Raw genomic sequence first — 7,791 nt, 5'->3', positions numbered from 1 at the left:
ACATCGCGTGTCTGTGTGCCCTCGTATCATTTGTCTCCCCTGAGCTGCTCCTTCCCTCCTTGCCCTTACTGCGGCACTTATTCTTTTCTCCCGCTGCCCCTCCATTTCTCATGTCATTCCTTCGCCTCTGTCTCATATCTCTTTCCCCGTATCTACAATTTTCAGTTATGGCTTTAGAATTCTTCTCCCTTTTGTGCTGTTCACTTTCTTACAGGGTCTCCTCTTGTCTCCTTCAGTCCCACATTTCCTCATTCCGTATCGGCAATTTCCCTACATTGCCTTCGTCTTCTCTTCTTTTTATTTATTTATTTATTCGTTTATTTACTTTTGCGTCTATCTGTGGCACTTGCTCTCTTCGCTTCCTTTAACGTTATATTCCATTTCCTTCTTCATATCCCATCTCTCTCCCCGTATCTACATCCTTCCAATATTGTGCCCCCATTCTCTTCCTTTTCTTACCAGTTTGTTTCATACACACTCTCCCCTCGCTTCCTTCATCCCCAAATTCCCTTTTCACCCCCTGTCCAGTACTTCTTTTTCTCAGTCACTCAGCCAATTCTTTATGAAAACTCTCAAATCTTCTTCGCCATCTCACCCTTCACTCACTTTCTCCCTTCTTTCAAACTCTGCCGAACGTCGTGATTGAATTCCTCTACTTGGCCAGTCTTCTGCTCTTACACGTCCAGAAAACATTGTGGCCCGTATTATGGTTGACATAGAAACCTTGGACGTGCATCTTGCTTATATAATTACTTTGCTTTCAACATCTTTATTATACTTGGGTTAGTGTTATTAGTTCACTGATAGCAGGGGTAATGAACAGGGAAGTAAGCATGGAAGCAAAAAAGAAAAAGTCGCTTTATAAAAGAATTGTGATCCTTTCCCTAGCGTGTGGAAGTGAATCTTGGACCCCGTTGGATGGACACAAGTCAAGAGTGGGAACAGTGGAAATGTGTTATGAGAGGAGTATGTGGCGTTACGTGAAGAAACGGACAGACAAGTGAGGATGTGAAGGAGCGTTGGTACTGTTGTGGATGTAACTGAAGGTGTTAAGAGTAACACTGAGATGGTTTGGCCATGTGGAGAGGATGGAGAATGAGAGACTGAATAGAAAAGTGTATGTGAGGTAGGTAGAGGGGAGGAAGGAGCCTTGGGAGCAGGTGGGGGTATGAAGTGGAGAGATAAATGAGAGAGGGGTGTGAACTGGAGGAAGGGCAGTCTTATGACGGACGGCAGGGCGACATGGAAGTAATTTGTTTGTGGCCACCCCTTCCGAGATTGACGGCCATATTCTTAAAAATAATTCCTTCCCCAAACTTTTCCTTCCTTTTGAAGGATTTTTCTTTCCCTTCAATATGCATAAAGATTTCCTTGGAAGGGAAGGAAAAATGTTCAGGTTGGTAGCCCTGTTAAACCAAAATGACCCATCCTGCTGATATTTGGTATGGTGGAGCATTAAATTTATAAACTAATACATCAAAACACGCATATCTCGTGCTGGATAATGGAAGCATAACACATCTGAGATGTGGGAGGTGGCCACCACATCCATACTGTTGGTTTGTATTCAGCCATAAATGCCATTCTGGCCAACACCACAGAGGTGTTCACTCCTCAAAACAACATTTGGATAATAAATTGTATTCGAGGAATACTGTATTATTATGCTTAATGTTGTTATTAGTAAGTGTAAGAATCATTTGTTAACGTCCGACTCGTGTACTCGCATGGCGGCGCTCACTTGTTTTCCTCCAGCTGGAAGACATGAGCCGAACCACACGTGTGACCTAGACGGCAGTCTTCTTTTTGGGGCAAATTAACAACCAAAATGTTTCCTGAAAAGAATCCTCGTGTGACCCTGGCCATAATGTATAAGATTTGTCGGTATCAGATCATAAAAGACTGGACGAATATCGGAGGTAGTACATCGTCTGCTTTGTTTATGTCTGGCTAATTATCTCAGCCGGTGTGGGTAACACTTTTAAAGAGGTACAAATAGCGCTTAAACATTAATATAGCGTTGTAAACTGCATCAATAAAATTATACAGTAACTTCCGTCAACATTATGAATATATATAAGACAATGAACCACAACAGAAAGCTCAAAACTTACGAAGGAATTTTTGAAGAGACAGGTCAAGGAATTCCTTCAAGTTCCATAATATCCGCTGCCTAGAGGAAAAATCTTTCCCTTCGAGAGGCTCAGGAAGGGAAGGAATCTTTTAAGAATACCAATTCAGCTAAAGATTTCCTTTCCATGCCTCTACAAGGGAAGGAAATGTTTAAGAATACGGCCGTAAGACGTCTGGATGTAGGCAAACAGATTAACAGGTAGATGGATGGACAGATAGATGTCATTGTCGTTGTTGCTGTTGCACCCCGAGAAAATCTGAATGTGAACACAGCAGACTGAAGGCTACAGCTTCCTTGTCCTGCAGTGCACTATCCTTTTTGCAGAGAGTAACAAAAGGGCTAAAGGAAATTTGTGTAACTGGGCAGCAGAACCACCCGGCTATATCGGTGCCACCACGTGAAGGCGTTCCTCACCATGGCCGGCGTGTCCCTAATGACTTTATATTTTCGGCACAGTCTGCTTTAGTGGCATGTAATAGGTTATTTGTGTGTTATTGGCGAAGTAATTGCTAATGAAGATGTGTTGCAAGATATATTTAGACAGCATGAATATGACTCGCGTTATCACCATCATGATCATCATCATTATTACTACAGTAATAATAAGAACAATTATAATAATAAAAATAATAATAATAATAATAATAATAATAATAAATTATTATTATTATTATTATTATTATTATTATTATTGTTATTATTATTATTATTATTATTATTATTACTATTATTATTATTATTATTATTATTATTATTATTATTATCATCATCATCATCATTATCATTTTGTTTAAGGCACACACTACACTGTCATCTTCATTTCACTTCTCGTTTTCAGATATTTGCAGACCTAATCCTAGTTTTTATCCCTTCAGCGTGAGAATGTCATCTGGGGTTTTTCTTTTCCCTGCTAGAGAGCTTTATTCAGTGTTGGAAAGACTTCGAAACAGAAAGGATATGTATGTGGTTCTAAAAAAAAAAATAAAAAAAAAAAAAAAAAAAAAAAAAGTTTCATTACATTGTTTGGTGGTGACCTGAGGCGTGATACACAAACGCACTTAACGATCAGCTCCCTATGATGACTCAGGTTTTGGTTTGCAGGAGGGACAAGGAGGCTGTCGAATCGTCCAGTTTCCTGTTCTAACTACATAAATGCATCTCAGTTACAAGGCGAAAACGTAAGCAGGTTATACTTGTTTTCTGCAGGATAATGAGAGAAACGAGTGAAAAATTCCTTGTCTGCTTCTTTCTGGAAAAACATACCTAAGCTACGAGAGGATATAATTCGCAAATATGTTTGAGAATCCCACTCGTGTGTAATATGAAACGTGTGTCATTAGTTTCAAGGGATTAACTCTTACTGATGTTTGTGGTCACATGGAAACATTAACAGATGCCACTATACCCTTTTTAACTTTGTCCTGACTGTCGCCCTTTTGCAACTTATTTTACATCGGTCGATGGAGGAAAAAGATAATACTTCGGCTTTACCTTCTTTCATACTATCATAATTCATGTTTTAACTCAGCTTTATAGATGGAGAGACGGCAATTTCAAGCCAGGTTAGAGTAAAAGTGGCATAGTAAACATGGTAATTCCATCTCAGTGAAAAAGTAATGCTACCTGTTAATGGAAGACCAAGTAGTTCTAGAACCATATCCCATATCTAGGCCAATTTCCATCAAGCAAAAATAAAACATGTTATTTTTTCCTCTAAGTGCTGGAACCTCATCACATGCATGAGAGTGGGGGGAGGGGGGGCATCTAGGACACTGTTCCATATTCATTTCTTCATGTGATCGCTGTTACCTCATAATTATTTCTTCCGTGCATTTATTTTATCATCCCCTTCAGCATGTATTCTTCATTATCACTTTTTTTCTTATACATCAGTAAATGATAAATTTGTTTTTGCAATAAGACTCAGAGTTATCAAATTAAGATATGCGTAACATCCTTGATACTGAATGACACTGTAAATGTAATTCCATCTTTTAACTACAGCATGTATTGTTCTAAATAACTAAGTGCAGATGGAACACAGGTTAACCCTCCGTGCTGCCCTATGACCTCATGAACGCCGAAATGGTGACATGTGAAGATATATGGCATGTAGGAAGACAGCCTGGCACGAGGGAATGGACTGCCAACTCCTTAAAGAGAGAGAGAGAGAGAGAGAGAGAGAGAGAGAGAGAGAGAGAGAGAGACAGACAGACAGACAGACAGAGACAGAGACAGAGACAGACAGACAGACAGACAGACAGACAGAGACAGAATTGGGAGATATGATAGACGTGCGAAAACTAAAAGACTTGCTCTAAACCTCCAAAAGAAAGAACAGAAAATGTCAAAGCTGATAGAGAGAGAGAGAGAGAGAGAGATGGGGGAGCGAGGTAAGAACATTAGGTAAGACGGACATAAGCTTCAGGTGCCAGTAAGCGAATGTACAGCAAGTGGCAAAAAGTTAGCTTTCATTTCCACTGCGTCTTCTTCCCACTTAGGGCATGTCCGTCACTTTCCCTCCTGATGCAGCATATCAAGGTGAATCACTTAGGGCCAAAGAATCCTACCAAGTCTCTCACAAGTAAATATTAGTCAGCGGTGGAATGTGAGAATCATAAGTGGTGAAATTTTGGGAGAATTTTTTTTACTCCATATGGTGGCTCCCCTCACTTCTCAGCGTGATAATAATGCTCCCAGGCCCACCCCTGCTGACCAATACCCTTCACTATTGTGATATGTATTATTTACAATATATTCTTGCTTCAACGTGATGGGTTTGTTCGTTATTAAGACCTGTTGAAGTAAAGGGGTTAACGGAGTCTATTTAAGTTTTTCACGATCAGGTATATAGCCTATCAAAAATTTTAATGACGTCAAGTATCGAAGTAGTTAACCTAATATTTAGTATAAATCTGGTCATTTTTCCTGGTTTTGTCTCAGGCGCGCTTTTGCTTAATTTTCTTAATGCAATGTACTACCGTGATCACTAATTTCTATACCCCCCCACCCTTGGCTCGAAGGACGTCCAAACCAAGGCTGAAACAGAGCCAGGTGTGTGGACACGGTTAGTTTAGCAGTCTCAAAATAACTCACGAACTGCTTCATAACTGTGCTCATGTGTTTCGTTCGTAAGAGTAGTGGTTCAGGTGAGTGGGCCTCTTATGATGAAGTGGCCTGTGTCCGCCGCCTGGCATGTCTTCTACCCTGGCTTCGACCCACCACGAGCCAGGGGGGGGTAAAGAAATTACTGATCGCGATAGTACAGGCAAGACATAGACGGTGATTTATCTAATTACAATAAAAAAAAAAAAAGACTGAACACTGGCATTCGAAATCCTGTAGTGCCGTGCTCGGAATCCAACTGGCTTTTCGAAATATCACGTAACAACTTAACCATTCGCTAAAAAAAAAAAAAAAAAATGTGTGACAATGTTCTTCGCACCAGGGTTTTCCCGCGGGACACGTCACTATGGGGTAAGTCTGTTGCATTGATTTATTTTGCAAGCCACCAGTTACGCGTTTTCTTCTGTCTACAGCGAGATACTGTTTTCGCCTGCCTTTAGCAAAGCGAGGTGATATAGTTTTTGTCGATGTGCGCGCGCGCGCGTGTGTGTGTGTGTGTGTGTGTGTGTGTGTGTGTGTGTGTGTGTGAGTATCTGTTGCCAAAATATCTCTAAAAGTTGTGGGGGAATTTTCACCAAACCAACAAGTAACAGCAAATATATGGACGTGCAGAAGCCTATTACTTTTGGTGAGGATTTTACCAAAGACAACCGAATGTCAGCCGCCATATATTTCTTAATATGGAATGGCTTTTCCTGAAACGTAGTGACAGATTCCGTAGAGTTTTGCAATTTTTCTTCAAATTTGGTTTGTAGGTAGCTTGTACAGCACCCCAGAAAGTGATGGCAGAGTTTCCAAAAGTTTTCGGTCAGTGGTACTGTACATACTCTTCCCTATATTTTTAAAAGATATCTATTTTGTAAAATTTTCACAGAAAACAATAAGTAAATGACAAAGTAGCAGTGCATTTCAAATTTGTAGGAAGTAATTAGTTAGTTGCGATAACTGTAAATACTAATGAAACTAACTAACATTTCGGAAGCATCACTCAAGGACAGGACGAACAGGAATAATTTACGGAGTTAAAATCTTAAGTACGTTTTTAATACAGTAAGACTGAAAAGAAAATGGGTTCAGTAACCTAAAATAAGTCACTAATATTTGGGAGAGAGAGAGAAAAAAAAAAAATCATTTACAGTGCTAGTGAACAGCCATTTATTTCCGTTTCTATTGTCTCCATGAACGACGACAGAAAGCGGGAACGGGGCTATTTTAAATGGCTCGATCAACAAGCACGAATGGAGACAACTTTTACTCAAATAAATGCAGTTATTATGCTGTATTTGGCCTGTTTTCCATTAAGAGGAATCTCTAAAAGACTTACTATAAGCCAACAGATTATCTGTGAATCAAGCATACAGAAAGCACCTCAAAAATTGGCCTTGTCGGAGCTCATTGGAGAATGCGAACTTGTCCTAGCCTAGTGTCCTCAGTGCACTGGACCGGCAACAGTAGGCTAATAAATTGCAGAGGTTTATAAACAAAACAAGAAGTCCTAAACTTCCAGATCAGCATTTTCATTTAAGCAGAACACAGCGGTTTATTTAAAAAGTAATGTATTAGACATTTAAGCAAAAGTATGTGCTTCTGCATTACAAGAGTTGGTAAGCTAATATTCTGGTGCTTTTATCGCTAAGTGTAAGATACTGTAAAACGGTAAACTCTGTCATACCCCCATACAATCGAAAATAATCTTTCGTCAACAGGGAATAAGGTATCTAATTACAATTATTATAACCAAGGGAATGACAAGGAATAAAAGATGGAAAGGTGAAGCAGCTACCTTGGGTAGTGTATCATTACGAAGAATAATTTCACTGTTGTAGCATCCTTGTTGTTGCTATACCACCATCATAGCATTTGAAAATCAAGTGGCATATTGCAGCCACAAGAATTCCTCAACTTGCCATTGAAACTACAGTAGATCATCTGTATTTGAAGTCCTAGTAAGTAAATGCATCATGAACACGGGAGTATACTGCGCTCCGTGCGCCGAATAATATAAAACACATTCACATAGAGAAAACGTATCTAACAATGTGAACTTCTAATATATCATTGCCTCATGTTATTCATTTTACATAATTATTCTTAGCGTGATATAGTGTGGCTTTTTTATATATATGACGTGACGAAGGAACAAAATTTTACCGTACAGTTTATTCACTGAATTTACAGTGAACGCCTGTCAGTGCAGAGTGACCGAAACAAACTCCTTCATCACTTTTTGGGGAGACTGTACCTTAACAAACAACATATATTGGCAGGCGATTAGCTTTCGGCCCCCGAATGCTTTTGTACCATTCATGCCATACAGGGCATGGGAAAAAGAAAGTATGTAAGTAAACACCGAGCCATAAAAAATCCACTCCTTTTTACTATTTGCCCTCACATGGTCTATAAAACACGGTAAACCCGAGACCTGATCAGGGATATACCGGTGGTGCATTGGTTGGCACATTAAACTCCTAACTAAAAATACCTGAGTTCGACTCTCAGGTCAGTCAGACTGTTCAAATCAGTTCTGTTTC

Source organism: Coenobita brevimanus, chromosome 102 (genome assembly GCF_032717465.1).
Source record: "Coenobita brevimanus isolate Jiangsu-jjx chromosome 102, ASM3271746v2, whole genome shotgun sequence".
NCBI classification, from domain to species: Eukaryota; Metazoa; Arthropoda; class Malacostraca; order Decapoda; family Coenobitidae; genus Coenobita; species Coenobita brevimanus.
Note: the sequence above shows the minus strand (reverse complement) of the source record.